Raw genomic sequence first — 17,938 nt, 5'->3', positions numbered from 1 at the left:
AAGCTTATGCATGAGTTACCTTACGAAGAAATAGATTACTGTTGTTATACATGAAGATATAAGGTGACCAACTAGATGAGAATACTTGGTCTTTGTAGCCAGAACTATTATCCTGAAAAAGGAAATGTAAAGTAATGGGCAGAGTTGTCTTTTTTTTTCTTTTTCTAGTAACTCAGTCCTGAACATAAATATAGCCACAAATACATACTGCCTATGAAGTTTAAGCAGACATTTTGTAATTGCAGATCTGAGTCCACATAATCTTTAGGCCAAAGTTATGCGAATGTAAACTCAGAGGAGGACTTAAACCCCTGTTTCGGCTCCCTTCTCTATCAAGTGAGAATTGTAGCTGGTATTTATCTTCTTTCTAGAGTTAATGTTTCCTTAAGCCCTTAAGAATCTTTTGGAGCTGTGTAAATCAACCTCCTTCATAACTAAAGCTGAGTGAGCTTCTGTGTTAGATTGGAGCCTCACACTCTTGTAGTAAGAATCTTGATCTTCATCTGAACTTAACTCAAATTAACCTGGATGTCAGTTTTTCCTTACCTGGAGCTTTCTGGGACTTCATTTCAGAACTCAACAGCACCTCCTGGCTTCTAGTTCTGTGTATGCACTGTGTCCAGCCCAACTGCTCTCTGAAACGAAGCTAACGAGACATACATGCACTGTCTCTCCTCCCCTTCTATGCTCTGGACCCTGTGCAGAGAAACACCATTCTCATGGGCTGGAAGGCTGCTGCAGCATGCTCTGATTGACACCTGCCCTGGCTGATTCACAGATCAAGACTCTGTGTCCCTGTGGCTGATGGGCATCAGCTACTCTGTTTGGACGCAGTCAGTGTTAAATCACTTGGGATCCAGATTTGAGCAAGGAACTACACAAAAGCCCGAAGCCATTCTTTGCTACTATTGCTTGCTATCCCGTGTTAGCCAAAATTTGAATCCAATTAAAACTTTCGACTTTGCAGAAATCTAGGTATAAGTTTAAAATACGTGGTTCTTCCCTATCCCTTCTTCAGAAGCAAAAGTGCAAGAGCAGCCACACTTTTATCCTTTTAAAAAGAAATGGCTACCTGATGGACAGTACACTCAAATGCCATAGCACCAAAGTGGGGGCCAATACCAGTGCCAAACATCTTCCCAGCTTTATGCAAGTACCATAGAGCATCACATCTTTGCTGGCAGTGTGCTTGTGTTAAGCATTTTGAAGCAGCTCGCCAGTGTGATGCACCTTATGTCCCTGAGGCCGCAATCAAGGGTGCCCCCTTATGGGAGCAAAACTATAGCTGGAGATAGCATACTTAATGTGCATTCTAAGGAAAGGGGAGACGGTAACAATGACATAATAAGCTTTTCTTCTCCTCACACTTCCTGCTCCCCCCGAAGCAGGCACTTAAAAGATGGTTAAAGGACCATTTTTTTAATTAGATTTTCAAGGGCAGGAAGTGTTATATTTATTGTACCGAAAGGAAAACAATGTACTTAACAGCAATCTCCGTAATGATTGCTGTAAAGCTGTTCCGTATTTTGTTTTGCTGAGGAGCCAATTAAACTGACAGAATAAAAAGTTACAGTAAATCTTCTCAAGAAAAGAAAATTCTTTACTAAATACACTTATGTGAACAAAATGTTAAAGGTTTCTGGTGTCGCTATAAATGTACAATTCATTTAAGAAAATATTTGCAAGCTATATGTAAATTAACTTACTTCCATTGTTCCTCTGTTGATAGTAAATCGTTTTCCTGAAACGCATTCAAAACAAGTATTATAACTTCACGGCAAACACAGCCAGATGGGTTTTCTTCTCTTAACCCTCACTACCCCTTCCATCCTGTGGGTCGCTGGACATGTTAACAAGTTCTCTCTGCCCCTTTTGTCTGGAAGCTGCTTAGAATCTTGCAGCTATGCTGAGGGTGGTGGCCACACAATTTCAATGGCTGCGATGTACAATGGATGCTGCTAACAAATTCCCTTAGGGTGACTGACCAATGGGGACCACCGCATACTCTACATACCCACAGTTATAGTGTAACTTCAGCCAGAAGGGAGCTTGGCAGTTGTCAGGAGGAACCTCTCAGTGCAAAACGGAGTGAAGGACATCAGATTGATCAGGGCTGAGTCCAGCTGAGTCATTAATATCTCCACAGATAGATATTTTGCTGCCTCTCTGCATCTCCTGTGCCAGTGAATTCTGGGTTGTTTTTTTTTTCCTCTGTACATGGAGACAAAATCACTGCAACAAAATTAGCGAGCTGAGGTTTAATCAAAATGTCCCTCAGATTTAATCAAAAAGGTCCAGGTCTGATCTTTCGGCTGCTCTAATTAGGCAGCTGTACAGTTACACCATATAGCCTGCGGTATAGCTCACACAAAAAAGGCTAAAAAAGGGGACTTAAAGAGTATACAATGAAGTCTAAAGGTAGTACTTCTGGTTCCAAACTGGGTTCCATCAGAAAAGATTATTAGAGACAGTGTTTAGTTTTTGGTTTTCCTTCAAAGTCTGCCAATTCTGTAAATAAGTCTTTAAAATGTTTATAAGAAGTCTAAAACTCAAGGGTATAAATTTTCCCAACTTTTATGAATGTTTGCTATTTTTCAGTTGAAATGTTCATGTTTGGTTGTGGTGGTTGCCAATACTATAACTTGAGGTGGCAAGGTGCCACTTCATATCTGGTTTTGCCATATTCATCTTAGCCCTGTGGGTGATGTGTCCTTGCATTTTGCTCTGTATATTGAGGGTTATGCTGCAGTTTCACCACCTGCCTTAATTAACTGTGTGGCACTCTGTACCTGTCTAAGGGAGAAACAGCGAATGAAAGTCACCATTCACTTGGGAAAGATGAACACTTTGAGAAGACTTGAAATGGGTTGCCCAAGGAGGCTGTGAATGCTCCATCCCTGGTGGTGTTCAAGGCCAGGTTGGACAGAGCCTTGGGTGGCATGGTTTAGTGTGAGGTGTCCTACCCATGTCAGGGGGGTTGGAACTTGATGGTCTTAAGGTCCTTTCCAACCCTCACTATTCTATGATTCTAAGATGTAAAGTACCAAGAGATACAGCTGCACCTAGCAGAAACTTCAAACGCATCTGGATGCCCAGCTGCCATTCTCTGCTTTCCCAGCTCCATTTGCTGTTTCTGTCAGAAAAAGTATGAGGCAAGTGGCTCCTGATCTTTGGAGGTCATGAAGACCAAACTGAGTGAATAATGGAAAAAAACCCCACCCATAACCAAGAAGCAAAAAACAAGTATTCACTTCAGTTTTGCAGAGTCAGGTAACTGTTGACAGTCTAGTCTCAGTCAGCAAATATTGTAAATGGAGACTTGCTTTTGTAGTTGAAATTTATGGTAATGTACCTTTACAAAAACACTTGACTACACATCTGCAAACTCTAATCTCATTACATCTGAATTAAATTTCAACAATTACATTATATAGCTTAGGGATGAATTTCAATTCACACTGCATGATTTGTTTACCAGCTAGCAAGTGACAGAACTTGCAGATTCTGAAAATACATTCATATCTTGCTAATTGGACCTGATTTCTGTTGTTACTATGCAATAAAACTGGAAATACTCCTGGGATAGCTTAGAGCCCACTTTTCTCGACATTGTACATGGTAACATTTTGGCTCTGTAGCAAGCTAGGGACCAGTTAAAAGGAAGCCTACTGGGCCTTACAGCTAAAATGGGTTTTATTTCAAAGACAGCAGACCATTTGGTAGTATTTCATCATATTCCATTAGAATACTTCATTCCAACTATTAAAGTGAAGAACTTGTACAAAATACTGATTTTTGCTGTCGTTGTTTTTCCTCCCCAACACATACCGATAATGACACATTTTCTTCAAATAGTAGCCTATCTGTGCTGGAATTTCGATGTAGAAGTGGTTAAAAAGTGAAAACAAAATTATACAGTGGGTTGCATGTCATAATGTTATGCAGTCTCATTGTAGGGCTTCCATCCTTGCCATTTAACCCAGAATATTTATCAAAACCTTCACAATAAGCCGAAGTCACTGAATGTTTGTTATAAAAGTAGTAGTTTTATATTTGTATATAAAACAGCAGCAGATTTCTTTATTTGAAAGTCAGAAGGCTAAAGACCATTTACCTCTGACAAGCAGGATTATTCAAGGCAAAATTTGTACATGTTGTTATCCTACCTTTGCCACTTCTTTCTTCGGTGTTTCAGTAAATAGGGCTAAGCAGCCAAAATGAGACTAGGGCATAGAGGACTGTTTCTGGATAAACTAATAGTTCTCATGTTCAGAACACACATACTGTACCTTTATAACACTTATCAAAGAAGAGTCTCAGAGCTCTTGGCAGAAATCTAATCAAAGGCAAGGAGCTGTGTAAGATAGTGTAAACCTAATCACAGCAATTTAAATGACACAGGCAATTAACATCTGGGGGGCTGTTTTTCCATCTCAATCTCTTGATGACCAAGCAGCCTTGTCAGTTGTTGGCTTTACCCCACCATTCAACAGAACATAACAAACACTTTAAATTTTATTCCTTGATCTCCCCCCAGAAGACTGCCTTACTATGTTCATCTGTGTTTTCATAAACTTGATAGGCTTCAAAGGCTTGCTTTGGCCTTACAAGGGAACATGCTTTCTGGCTGACTAGGCTGGATTCTGGGGCTCCTGGGAAGCAAAAAATAATGGGTTTTCTTTTTTCTCCTTGAACTTTTGTGGGAATGTCTGAATTGCAGAATCTCCAGAGCAGGTCTGTCAGATAATTTTGGCAAATTCTCAATGTGATAACTACAGTACTGTACTTTACTGGAAAGGAGAACCCATTAGGAAAATAATACTAACTGCCATACTTCTTTCTCTCTCTCATGGTGCACAAAATTCACCAAGAAAATAAAGTAACATAAAATTATTCATTGGATATATTTATGATCAAAGAATAAAGCAGTGGGGATAAAGCAAGATGGACATCAGCTAGTTTCACTGTAAGCTTAAATCACTGAAAATTGTTCCCTGACACAGGCAATAAAATTTTGGTTTTGTAACTACCCTGTAAAATGCAAAAAATGGGACCTCTTGCAAAAGTTAAAAGGCTATTGCTTTTAATTGTCATTTGCACTGGTTAAAATTAAATGTGCAAATTTCTATGCACTGAAATATGCATGCTCACGCTATGCTCTGTGCATTGTCTATTTTATGTCCAGCCTCTGGTTATCGTCAGATAAAAGAAGAACATTTTTATTTTGTGAAGGAGGTGCTCTTAAAAAGCAGCAAAGCACACCAGGCAAGGGAGAAATAGTAAGTTAATCTGCCATAAAACAGGACATGAAAATGTGCTTCTCCTCATATCTGCAAAAGTTAGTGAAGAAATCCTCTCTACTTTAAATAAAGAAAACTCATTGTTCCCCCAGTGGTGTGACTGGTTTAGGAATAGAAAGTTTTCAACAATAACAATACAATTCCTCTTAATCACTTTTAAATTTTAGCTATTAGGGTTCTCTTTTTTCTTTTCTGAAAAAATTAAAAATGTGCATTTCATAAAATGAAAGCAGTGAGGTCTCTATCATCCCAGGATCCCAGAATATGGTCACCAGTAAAACGTTTTGAGACTGGTGGTGCCGTTCTGGTAAAGGCACCATATGCAGACCTGTCTTACAGAACAGCACTCGCTCTGCCATCTCTCCCATTGTATAGTTCTCATACAGAAGCAGCATGACTTTTGCCTCCAGTAGTGCTTATGTTGTCTAGGGCATCGCTTTCTAATGCATCCTATTGCAGAGGATAAATAGTATCAGAGAGTGGGCAAGTGGTGGAAAGGCCGATGGGCAGCATGGGCATGGGAGCAGGATGCTATGCATTTGCAAGCTTAAAATTTAATAACTGAAGTAATGTGGAGCTGCCTTTCAGGGAAGCTCAGAAAGGAGCAGTATAGCTGAGAACTGCAGAGAAAGCTGAAGTTGGGTGACAGCGTGCTGTACTAAGTAAAGAAGATAAGATGGCTGGGGGATAACAGATGTAGTCCAGCCAAAGCATAGCAAAGAGGTGAGCAATACACATGTTCTGTTGCTGGAGTTGCTATCTGGTGTAGGAAGCCTATCTGAATGGTGCAGAGCTCACCGAACCCAATCCCTTTATGCCTGCTCAGCTTGTGGTTCAACATACTGTGTCTTTCACCTCATCGTGTAAAGCCCTGGTCTTGCTATTGCTCACTGAAATTCAGAGTGTTGCTCCCACTGAAGCCGACAGGGTGAATCATGGGAGCGATGCGATTTGCCTGCAAAAGCCTTTGTGGTGTGGGCAAGGAGCACGCCAGCCCGTGGTGTGCTGGGGAGGCAGCTGCTGAGCAGCATGGTGTGTATGCAAAGTAGGCTCCCCAGCTAAAATCTGACAACTGAAGCCACTGCGAGGCCTCTGGACCACTGCCATATGCCTTATGTCCTGGGTCACATGCCGAAATCCATGCCACAAAGCAGTCGTGTGCGTGCTTTAGTCTTGCTGAAGTCAAAGGGAATTAAACACGTCTTCAAAGTTCAGTGTGCGCTCCAGCACTCCTGTGTCATTGTGCTGTCCTGCTGCAGGGAGGTGCATTTCTGTCTCACAACAGCTCTGAGACAGCAGCGGTCGAGTCAAAGGCTCACAGTACTTGCTGCTGTATTTTAGCTGTATTGAGAAGGGAGCACATTCCAGCTGAATGTGGTTTGCACCTCTGAGCAGCGACTGCAGCAAAGCTCCCAAATTTTCAAAGACTTACATGGGGATTTGTACAGCCAAATCCCATTATAATCAATGGTAGCCGGGTGAATAATTACACTGCAATTCTTTGTAAATGACGGGAAGGTTGCCAGTTATTGTTGATTATGATGCTGACTTTTTGTAGATATAGATCCACACGTCTATTGGAACTGCACTTAGACCACCAGGTTATTTCACATATCGGAATAGTTTCCATGTTTACTGTGCACATCACTTCAAAGAACCGAGGTTGATGACTTCTAGTCCAGTGTGTTAGCAGTCCGTCTCCTCTCCATCTCCTGTTGTTTCCTTTCACAATCTGAGTAACAAAAAAATGGTGGTGTAAATAGAGCTCCAACAAAGAGGTCTGTTGAGCCTGTAATGCTCCCCTGAAAGGAGGCTGTCTAGGGGATGAATGGAGCAGCCTCAGCCTAGCAGTAGCAGGGAAATAGATGACTTGGCATTGGACAGTAGCAGCCAGCAGGGTGCATATGCCTAGTGTAGTGGCAAATAATGGTTAAGCTAGTCAGTTGAAGGGCTAAATGAGAGTACATTGTCTAACCCTGTAACCGTAACTAAATTGTAACCTGAAAAGAGTTTATAAACATCTGGCTGCTAGCCCATCTCGAAAGCTTAATAGCTAAATCTGAGGTGCAGAATTTCTTAAGGCTGCAAATTATTACTTGAAAGTATTACCGTCTTAAGCAGATTAATTGCATTTGAGGATTGTAGAGTGTATTAAATTGTGGTTTGAGCATCTCTACTGAGTTTTCCCTTTAAATTAGTTTCCACAAGATCAACATTTATGATTGAAGCTATTTCCATTTGGAAAGAGACCCTCATTTGGAAACTCATTTTGGTTTCATGACATCTTGCTGCTGATTTTATAGCTCTGCTCAGCGTCTCATACAGAATTCTAGCCTGGTGGTACACCTTCACTTCGCTAATGATTATATTCATGTCTTTATCAAGATGCTTATCTGTTTAAACTCAAATGGAGTAAGTGACACATCTGTAACTTTTCATTTCTCGCTAATTTAGCAGTGCAGGAGCACATTTCCTTGCACAGTCCTATTTTATTTTAATATTGCTATTCAGTGACAATGAAAAGCATATACTGGTTAGACTAATAAGCATGTGACCTCCTCTGCAGACTAGCTTTTCAATCTTTTTATAGCTCCCATTATTAATAGGACAGCATCTATGTGCTCTGCATTTGTGTTGCAAATACCTATAATAGTTGGAATCATTTTCTAATTACTTAAACAATGCACTGTAGCAGCACCAATTGAAATTCCTGTAGGCTACAAGCTTGCTAATTGTTTCCTTTAGTAAACCTAATTTATAGGGCTGTGCAAATAGTTGGTGGGTTTAAAGTATTTTGGCAGCTGAACTGAAAAAAAAAAAAGTTATGGACTGAATGGAAACTCCATTTCTTTAGAATTGTCTGCACAGAAGCAAGGATTGATTTGAGGTTATAGAAACATTTTTTAACACCTGGCAAACTGTTTCATTTGGTTTTCAGGTACATTTAATAAAAGCAAATGATTGGATCATAAACATGAGAGGGAAGTAGTCCCAGCTCTCCCGTTTTATCTACTGCTTGAGTGAGTAGGGCCATTTACCTGGGACGTTAACAACTTACATTCAAGACACCAAACTGATTCAAGCTTTTAGTAAGGTTCACCTAACATCCAGATGAAAGTTTTAACACTGGAAATGAAGCATTCTGGGATGGAGCTGTCTTTCTTTCCTAGGATGCCTGGATTAAAAAATAACCCCAATGGATCAAGCAAGCAAAATTAGAACTTGTGAGTAAGGTTTCTTGTGCTGTGAGTAAGGTTTCTTTGTTTACAAGTCTGACATAGGGCCATGGCACACATCTACAAGGGCAAGAGAGAGGATAAGGATCAGAGATAGGCTCTGACCCATCTACTCCTGCTGATTTGCAAAGCGAGTAACCAGTTATCAGGCATAAGCTTATTCTTTATCCAATTTAGTCTATGATTTTTTATAATTTGGAAGAGCTTCAGTAACCAAGTTGAGAGTGGAACACCTGGCATACTCCCCATCTTGATTTGAACTGGGACATGGGCAAGAAGATAGGACAGATTTAAACCTGGATCTCCCACAGCCTAGACAAGTGTTTGCCATCTTGTCTCATGTATCTATTTGAGTGCGCATCAGTGAGTATAGATAATGCCTGTGACTGTGCTAGTCTGCTGCCAAACCTGGAATATTTCATTTGAGAAATGTCCACTCACCACCTTGGAAATACAAAAGAAACAGCACTAGGTGAATTTCCCCAATTTATTAGAGTCACCCAAACCAATAAGCCATTTAGTGAAATAAAGCTCAGCCAGCTGTACTTAGTTAAAAGAACATACCATAGTGTGAGAACTGATAAAGACCTTGGGTTTTCCATGTATCTGAAATTGCTATCAATACTGTAACTTTTATAACACTTTCTGAAGAAGCTCTTGCTCTGGAAAATCTCTGAGCAATATTGTACTTTTGGGAAAGTTTATTAAAAAAAAAACCACAAAACTTGAAAAAGGCTTTCTATATTTTTTTTTCTAGTGTCTTTATCTGTGGTACTAGCTACTAACAAGGTCTTATTTCTGTCTTTCTGAGGACTATGTATTTTTCATAGTCTTCAGGTTTCCTTCCTGTTCTTTAACATACTTATATTTTACCAATCTCACCTGGGAACCTCTTGGATATTTTCTCCCCTCTATTTTTGTTTTTCAGGACCAACTAAGATTTACTCAAAGGCACATATGCGGGTCTTTGGTGCTTTATTCTGAATGCCTCCAGAGGAAAGAAAAATACAAAAAGAAGGTGTTTTGCCAGGCACAGACCTAAGTGTATGTAAACTTTTGTCATTCATATTCTCAAGGTCAAGTTTAGGGAATCTAATCAAAGATGAGCATTTTCTTCTCCCCACCCCTTGCTTTCTTCCTCATCTGCAACCTCCCTGCTAGCTGTAGCATTTATACCATAACACTGAGAATGAGCATGAAATGTCAAACTAACAATTCCCTTCTGGGGTTAAGCTACCGGCAGATGATTTTGAGAACTATGCAAGCCTCTGCCCCAAACTGGGGGTTGGCTGTGACCTGTTGTATCCCTATCTCTAAAGATAAACTTGAAGAACCAGCCCTCCTCTGCCTTCCCAGGGATCTGCACTCTTATCTCTGTCGTGGCTCACCAACACTTTTATCTGTCAAAAACTTCTCTGCTGCCCTAGCAAGAAGCATCCAGCTCTTTTCCAGCTGACATAAGCTTCCTGCCACCTCCTGATGACAAGTGCTTCCAACATTTCCTGCTGTCAGACTTTCAGCATCTGCTCCACATGTCACCAGGCTGACTCCACTGAACCTCAGGCAGCTTTGTGCTCAGCCAGTTGCCTGATGCTATATGGTGAGAATGACTTCATCCTGACCACAGTCACTTGTCTGCCTGTTTATGTGCTGAACCAGTGACAATCAGGGTTGCTGTTTTTTCTTCCAGATAGCTTCTGCTACTCCATTTACATATAAGTTCACATCTTATTCAGACTTAGTCACTTGTATTAATACTATTTTAGAGCAGTGACTTCAGTAGGGCTCCATTAAATCCATTCAAAATGATTCTCTTCTAACTGGAGCTTGAGCAGGTGTGGCTCTTTTGAATTCTTGGTGTCCTTAACTTATACATAGCATGACATTTAGAAAAGAAATACTCTCACTGTTAACAGTCAGATGCTTCAAAAGTGGTCGATACTGGATTTACTCTGCTTCTGTTAATGTATCTGGAATTTTACCATTGATTTCCCTGGGACCAGCTCTAGGCCATCATTTCACGCTTCATAAAGTCTTCCTAGAATGTGTGTTGGTACCAGATTCCCTGGCAAATCTTGTTCTCTTTTCCTTTTAAATCCCTGTTTATACACCACCCTTTCAGTAGTGTATCAGAAATGGAATGCATCAGCCAGATGAGACTCTCTCACTGAAGTAGATTATGCCATTACAGTATTCACCAGCACCTTCTTCTTATCTCTTTTTCGAGTGCTGCTGTGTGCAAAGTTTTCCACAAGCTCTTCTAGATCCTTTTTCTCCTTGAGAGGATCAAAGATAGAATGAGTGTGGCAGACAGGCAAGCAGGAGGAGAGCCCAGTTTGCAAATGCAGCAAGCCTGGGCCTCAGGTGCAGAGCCTTACCAAGATTAGTGTGGTGCAGAAAAGGTGTATTTTTCATATCTGAGATACAAGTGTGCTGAGCCTTGCCCTGTGGATGGTCGTTAGCCTGCCATCTGAAGGGATCCAGCCGGTTGCTTTCCTGCCCTGTGGGAGCTCAAAGGGCTGGAGCAGCACCCCAGCCCTTGCTCCTACCCTCCTATACCCCGAGGGATATGTCCCTAGGGGATCCTTTCATGTGCTGCAGGGACAAGCTAAATCAAGAAAAGTTTATACTGGAAGCTCCTTAATAGTCCTTGCAAACTTCCCTCAGTCCTGGGAAAGCCATAGCAGCAAACTGAGACTCAGCCTGCTGTAATATACTTGTTTATTTGCAAATATCTGGGCTGAGAGCCCATTTTTAGGATGTTCTTTGTGTGACCTACCTGGCACCTGCATCACCTGCTCCCCATGCGTCAGATGATGCAGCCATGGGCTGGGAAGGTCTTCTGCTCAGATGCTGAACTCACCACAAATCACTCATTGTACTCAGTTGTTTTCATTCTTTTTCCAAGGGTACATAGTGACAGGACAAGGTCAAGTGGCTTTAAATTGAAAGAGGTCAGATCAAGATTAGGTATAAGGAAGCAGTTCTTTACTGTCAGGGTGATGAGGCCCTGGCACAGATTGCCCAGAGAAGCTGTGACTGCTCCATCCCTGGCAGTGTTCAAGGCCAGGCTGGACGGGGCTTTGGGCAACCTGGTCTAATGGAAGGTGTCCCTGCCCATGGCATGGGTTTGGAACCAGATGAGCTTTGAGGTCCCTTCCAATCCAAACCACCCTATGATTCTATGATTCAGGGCTCATTTAGGGTTGAGTAAAAGAGCTGGATTAATGCACTGTCTGCCCTCTGTGATTGAAGAAGGTGGTGGGAGCACACAGCTCAGGGGGTAGGGGGTGGGGTGGGGGTGGTATTATACAGAAAATGGAGCCTCTATGGGGCAGCTCACATTTAGATACAATATGTACAAGTTTATTGTAGTTATTGCTAGGTGAAATTCACCCAAAGTTAGGTTATGACACTACTAGCATAGATCTGCTGTATTGCAATCCATGTTCTAGATGTCTCCAGTGGTCCTTTTAAGTTTTGCATGTACCCTATATTGCTGATTTTTATATTACTCCTTGCTATGTGCTAGTTAGTTGCAAGGCAAATCTTAACAGTTAATGTAGTTTCCTGTTACACTGTGTTGTAGAAAGTAGTGTTTTATAAATGCCTTTTCTTATTCACTTACTTAATGTAGCAGTACAAGTTGCGAAGGATACTAATCCTTCCACTAAGACTTCTGAAGTTTAGTTCTGGATTGATGAGCTGATTTTTATGCATTGTTTCCTCATTAAGGTAGAGCGAGCTTTAGAATTCCAGAGATACCTTATGAAGGTATGAAGTTTGTTTCTGTGGGAAAGGAGGGGCATCTTATTTGTGCTCTCCCAGTAAATCACATATTCTAGTCCAATGATGAAACAAAAAGGTTAAGGCAATTTTAACCTTTCATGCATGTGGGACAGATTATGATATCTGTTAATATTTACACTACTTGCTAATATTTAAATAGTCTAGATTCCATTTCCAAAATCCTTGGGTGCCAAGTACATTAAACTCTCTAAACATACATGTGCTGCAGCCAAATTTTAAATATATGTGGGCACCTCAAGCAGCAGATAAACACCTGTAAACCTGTAAAAAATCTAACAGGATTCTGAATACATTGCTTCTAACATCTTATTTTTCTTTCTTTTTATAACTTACTTAAAAATCAAAAGGTAATAATACTTTGAAAATTGAGATGATGCTTTAGCTTCATAGAGTCCTTTGAAAACCCTATTTAAAAATCCGTATTGTGTGAAAAAAAACCCACCATTCTTATCACAGGAATGATTGCAGTGCTACAAATCACAGAATGTAAATGAGAGTACTGCAATGTTTTCCCATATTGACGAACGCAGCATCTAAAGGAAAAGCTGTGTGAGGCTATAATGTTGTCTTCAAAATTATTTCCTTCTCTTGTTGAAAAAAAATGTATTAAAACTCCTAATTTTTAAATGATGGTGCATTTTCTTGTCTTGCCTGATTGTTTGGGGGGTGAGGGGGTTGCTCTAGTTTCTGAAACTGCCTCTCAAAGCTTTTTTGCCTTAGCTTTTACAATTAAGCTATTATTTTGCTTAGGAAAGTGGCCCAGCTTAATTCAGGTTTGTGCCTCAGAGTAAACTGAAATGATTAATAGCTCTGTGTGCGCCTAATGATGTGAGACCTCCAGCCACTAAGGCACCTGTCTCAGTGTGTAACCAGCCAGGGTTCACTATTGTGCATGGATGGAGATTCACATAACAAAAAAGACAATTAGACAATGTTAGGGATTTGAAGCAAAGGAACAATGCAGGGAAATTGCAGGAAAGGATTAGTTATCTCTTGCCTGATAAAGGCAGGTATCAATGGAAAACTCTTAAATTGTCTTTCTATAGTGGATCCATATGGAAAGTTTAATACCTAATAAAGACTGCCAGGGTTAAGCTCTGAAAACAAAGACCTGGAAATCTGAAAGCATGCTTAAATTAGCATTTCTGCTACCTTTTCATATCACTCCTAAATCTGGGGGTTGCTAGTTTTGATAATCTGCTTTGTGCAAACAGAAAATTCTCAATTATTTTATCATCACCTTTGCAGACTAAAAAAGATGATCCGCAGCATCTGGGTTTTGAAAGGGCTGCATTAATAGTATCACCTTATTGTGAGTCTTAGAAGGCCTATATGCTCTTTTTTGCGTCTGTTCTGTAAGACACTGAGCATACCTCCTGACTCGTGCTGCTCTTCCTTGCCGGACAGCTTCTCTGTGTGTGCAGTAATTGGTTTTGAAGTTTGCTCCATCAGCTGCTTGGCGACGCAGCTTTTTGCCTTGGTTGGCTATTTTGATCAGTCGTGAGAGCGATGACCTGGCTGGCTGATTGCTGAGGTGTTCCTCCTGGCTGGGTGACAGGCTTGCTGGCTGACCTCGGCCAACTGGCTTTAACTCCAGAGGGGGATAGCGGCTAATATTTTCCAAGGCATCTGGGTGATTTAGGAGCCCATGGCTCACCCTGAAGGGGGTTGATGCATTTGGAAAATGTTACCCTATTACACTCACCCCAACGGGATATATCATGGGCTAATTTATGTTTGTAAGACAGCCTGGGGTCTTGGATTCCTGTACTGTGAATATCTTGCACTCTTCTCTTTGTACAGAGGCAAATAAGATCCATTCCTGTGGTTGTTTCATCAGATACTCAGGCTGTACAGAACCTACATCTGCTGATAAGAAAGCAGCTTCTAGATAAATCTTACAGGAATGTCTCTGAGGCCTAGAAATAAGAACTTCTGGCTCCAGTAACAAAAGCCTGGGCTGCCCAACCTAAGGAAGGTTGGGCAGCCTACTGCTCTAATAGCAATCAATCCATCGCACTTCCCCTGGCATTGCCAACTGCGGACATAATGTGAGGTCTTATAGGACTGGTGGGTTTGGTGAGGTTGGCAGCAAGCCACAGAAGCAGTAAGAAAGGAGCTGCCCTGCAAACTTCACAGGGGTTGCTCATGCCCCAGAAGGTACCCAGGAGATGATGAGGTAGTCTGTTCTCGAGGCACAATGGTTCTTCTCTTGGCTGATGCCCTTGATGGCTGAAGAGGGGTAGTAAGACATCTGGAAGAAGGCTGACAGAGGTGCACCATGGCCCCAGTGGAGGGAGACAGGGTTGTTACAATGGGGCTGAGATGTGCGGGAGACAAGGCCATGCAAGGGGAAGTGTACTTTATCTGTGTGTTCCTCATGCTCACTATATTCTTTACATTCTCCTGCTGCAGAAAAAGAGTAGTGGCCGTGCCTGGGGCAACCAGCATGTGTCTGCGGTGTTCCTTGTGGCATCTAACCACCATCCTGTCCTCACAGAAAATCATTAAGTAAATTTAAATGCGTCTTGCTGAATTTCCTGCACGGATCTTTTTACGTCTTCAGCTGGTCATTAGGATTTTTGTGGCTTGTGTGTCGTTATACTGCATGAATTCTTTAATAAACCATAGTGAGGGTGAAAGTGTCTTGTGAGAGGGCTGAGAAAAGCTGAGTGGCTTCTCTGTGAGTGTCTGAAATGAATGAGAAGTGAGGGAGAAAAGAAAGGATTAAGAAGTAATTAAAGGATAGAGAGAATGATAAATAAAGAAGAAAGGAAAAGGCTGTGAGGAATATTGCTGATGAATTTTAAGTTTGAATTTGGGCATTTTTTTTTTACACATTCATAGGGAAGAAGTTGGAGGGAGCCTTGGTTGCTGCTTTGCTTTCAAATTAAAATCTAAGTGCTGCTTTGATTATACACAACTCTAATTGCGACGCTGTCCTGGTTTTGACTGTGATAAAGTCAGTTTTCTTCCTAGCAGCTGTATGGTGCTGTGTTTTGGCTTTAGTCTGAGAACAATACTGATAACACACTGATGTTTTACTTGTTGCTAAGTAGTTTACCCTGATTGAGGACTTTTCAGTCTCTCATGTTCTGCCAGAACAAGGAGTCAGGAGGGAGCAGAGACAGGACACCTGACCCAAATTAGGCAAAGGGGTATTCCATACCACAGCACATCATACTTGGTATAGAAACAAGAGGGAGTTACCCGGAAGAGCAGATTGCTGTTTGGGTCAGGATGGGTATTGGTTGGCAGGTGATGAGCGATTGTATTATGCACCACTTGTATTTCTTGGGGTTTATTACTTCCCTTTTTCCTATTATTATTAATAATAATAATAATAGTATTTTATTACTATAAAATTTTACTTTATTTAAACTATTAAACTGCTCTTACCTCAACCTGCAGGTTTTACCTTTTTTTCTGGTTCTCCTCCTCATCCCACACTCCAGGGGATGAGTGAGTGGCTGCATGGTATTTAGTTGCCAGCTGGGGTTAAACCACGACATGTGGCCTAGTGATTAGAGCATAAAACTCGGAGACAAAAAATATGCTGCTTTTCATGACTGTAAAGGACTTGCTGGGTGGTTTTGAATGAATTATTTCACTTCACTGTGCCTCATTTTCTTGATCTACAAAAGAGGGATATTAATGCCTATTTTTGTGAAGGCAGTCTGAGAAACTTAAATGGAAACTTCTGTATAAATGTCAAGTATCATTATTATTGTTCTTAAACTAATCCATTCTAGTCAACTGCTTTTATAGTTTTTATGAAAGCAAATACAATGGGAGCTACATAATTGGCTGCCTAACAATGTTGTTTCAATTAGGAGAAGACAAAAAGTGTCTGAAAAATGCAACAGTGGTTGCTTTTTTTCATCAACTGCAAACCAAATAAATAAATAAATTGCTGCAACTGAACCATACCATACCAGGTAATAAAGTTACTCTGAAGTGTATGTGGCACAATGATCAAAAGTAACAGGCTTTGACCATTTTTCGTTATGTGTTTGGTTCACTGTTTGCCTGGCACAGCTGAAGATTTTCAGTTATTGTTGAGCAAGTAAGAGTAAGGGTAAAAATGTGAAAAATGTATGTGTTTACTTCTTTACCAGCATGTGAGAGATGAAGTTTCCTCAGGCTGTGACTTTAAAATCCTGATTTTCAGATGAATAGTTTTCAATGTCTGCCTTATACACCTTCGGAAACAGATAGTGTAACAACCACTGACACTCCCTCTCCTTGGTGAGGTGAATATGACCAGTCTTTTAATACAGCACTGTTAGCTGGGAAAACATGAGTCCCATTACTCTTCATATTTGCTAAATCCTGCTTACCTGAAAGGTAATCCTGCCTTTGCCAATTCACCCTGAAGGTGGATAGTCCTAGTGGTTCAGCCCAGGGCCACATGCAGAAGGCTTTGTCAGTAGGGGTATGCTGTACGGCAGGATGCTCTTAATCCAGGACACTGATTATATTAGTAAAACTGAATGTTTGCCAATCTAGTTTATTCTTCTTTTCCTGAATTTGTCTTGACAGGAACAGGATTTTGCTGGTGTAATGGTGTTTATTTTGTGATGGAGGAAGAGGAGTTGTTTTTTTCTGAGGCAGAGCAATGTTGGTCATAGGTAATGTGTCTTTATAGGTTTAAGTGATTTGGCAAAACTCTGTCATGTAGTCTTGGCCTTAGCATGACCTCAGAGTGAGTAACTTGTGACCTGTCTGTCCTCATCACCATCAGTACTGCTGCTGTCTAGGGCAGCCCAATTAAGATAATTTTATGGTTGCTGTAGGAGGACTTCATATATCTGTAAGGCAGGCCGAGTTGAGTACTCCTGCCTGTTTATTTTCTATCCCCAGAGACTGCATTGCAACAACTGCATTGCCTCTTTGAAGTGCTTTCCTCCACCATGCAGCACAAGCCCATTTTTGCAGGCTCATCTTCTGCCAGCTCCTCTTTATCTGTGAGTTTGTTCCCTCTAAACCCAAGGCTGTTCAGGGACAGGTATTACATTATACACTGAATGAGACAGGTAGAGCTGAATGCTGATGGCTCTGTAAAATGATGGTCATAGTGCTGGTATTAAAATAATTATACCAGGGCATGAAAAGACCCAAAATCTGTTTCCTGGGAAGCCAGGTCTATTCAGAAGAACAGCTTTAATGCCATTTCAGCAGTGTATTGGCCTTTAAATAAAGATACTGTTTCACAAAAGAATTACATTTGGGCAGTTTGCAATAGGGCTTTTTTTTCTTTTCTTTTTGGTGGTTTGTTGCTTTTTTTTGTTTGTTGTATTAATTGTTATACTTTTGAGGGCATTTGTGAGGATATCTTGCTTGGTCAGAGCCTTACCATTGCTTGTACCAGGTGTAGTGAGCACATTAAGACTCTGGGAGAGGGCAAACAATTAATTTTACTAAAACAAACTTGACAGGACGGATCTTTAGATTTTAGCTTTTTATCCTAATGGTGAAAAAAAACCCAGCATTAAATATATGAAATTAACATTATTTTTTACTTCAAAGAAAAATCTAGTGTTGGATTTGTATTCCGTCTGTGAATGGTTACAATTGCACTTTGTCCTTGGG

The 17,938-nt window shown here is 40.9% G+C and overlaps 1 long non-coding RNA gene across 1 annotated transcript in view; it reads left to right on the top strand.

The window, feature by feature from the left end:
• LOC133281078 (uncharacterized) overlaps positions 1-17,938 on the top strand; it is a 61,991-nt gene that overhangs the window by 5,540 nt on the left and 38,513 nt on the right. The window lies entirely within an intron of this gene.

Source organism: Pezoporus flaviventris, unplaced genomic scaffold, assembly GCF_033815535.1.
Source record: "Pezoporus flaviventris isolate CSIRO_AGI_PZ_B2104156 unplaced genomic scaffold, CSIRO_AGI_Pfla_v1 ptg000002l, whole genome shotgun sequence".
Lineage (NCBI taxonomy): Eukaryota > Metazoa > Chordata > Aves > Psittaciformes > Psittacidae > Pezoporus > Pezoporus flaviventris.
This window is presented reverse-complemented; position numbering and strand designations above follow the sequence as displayed.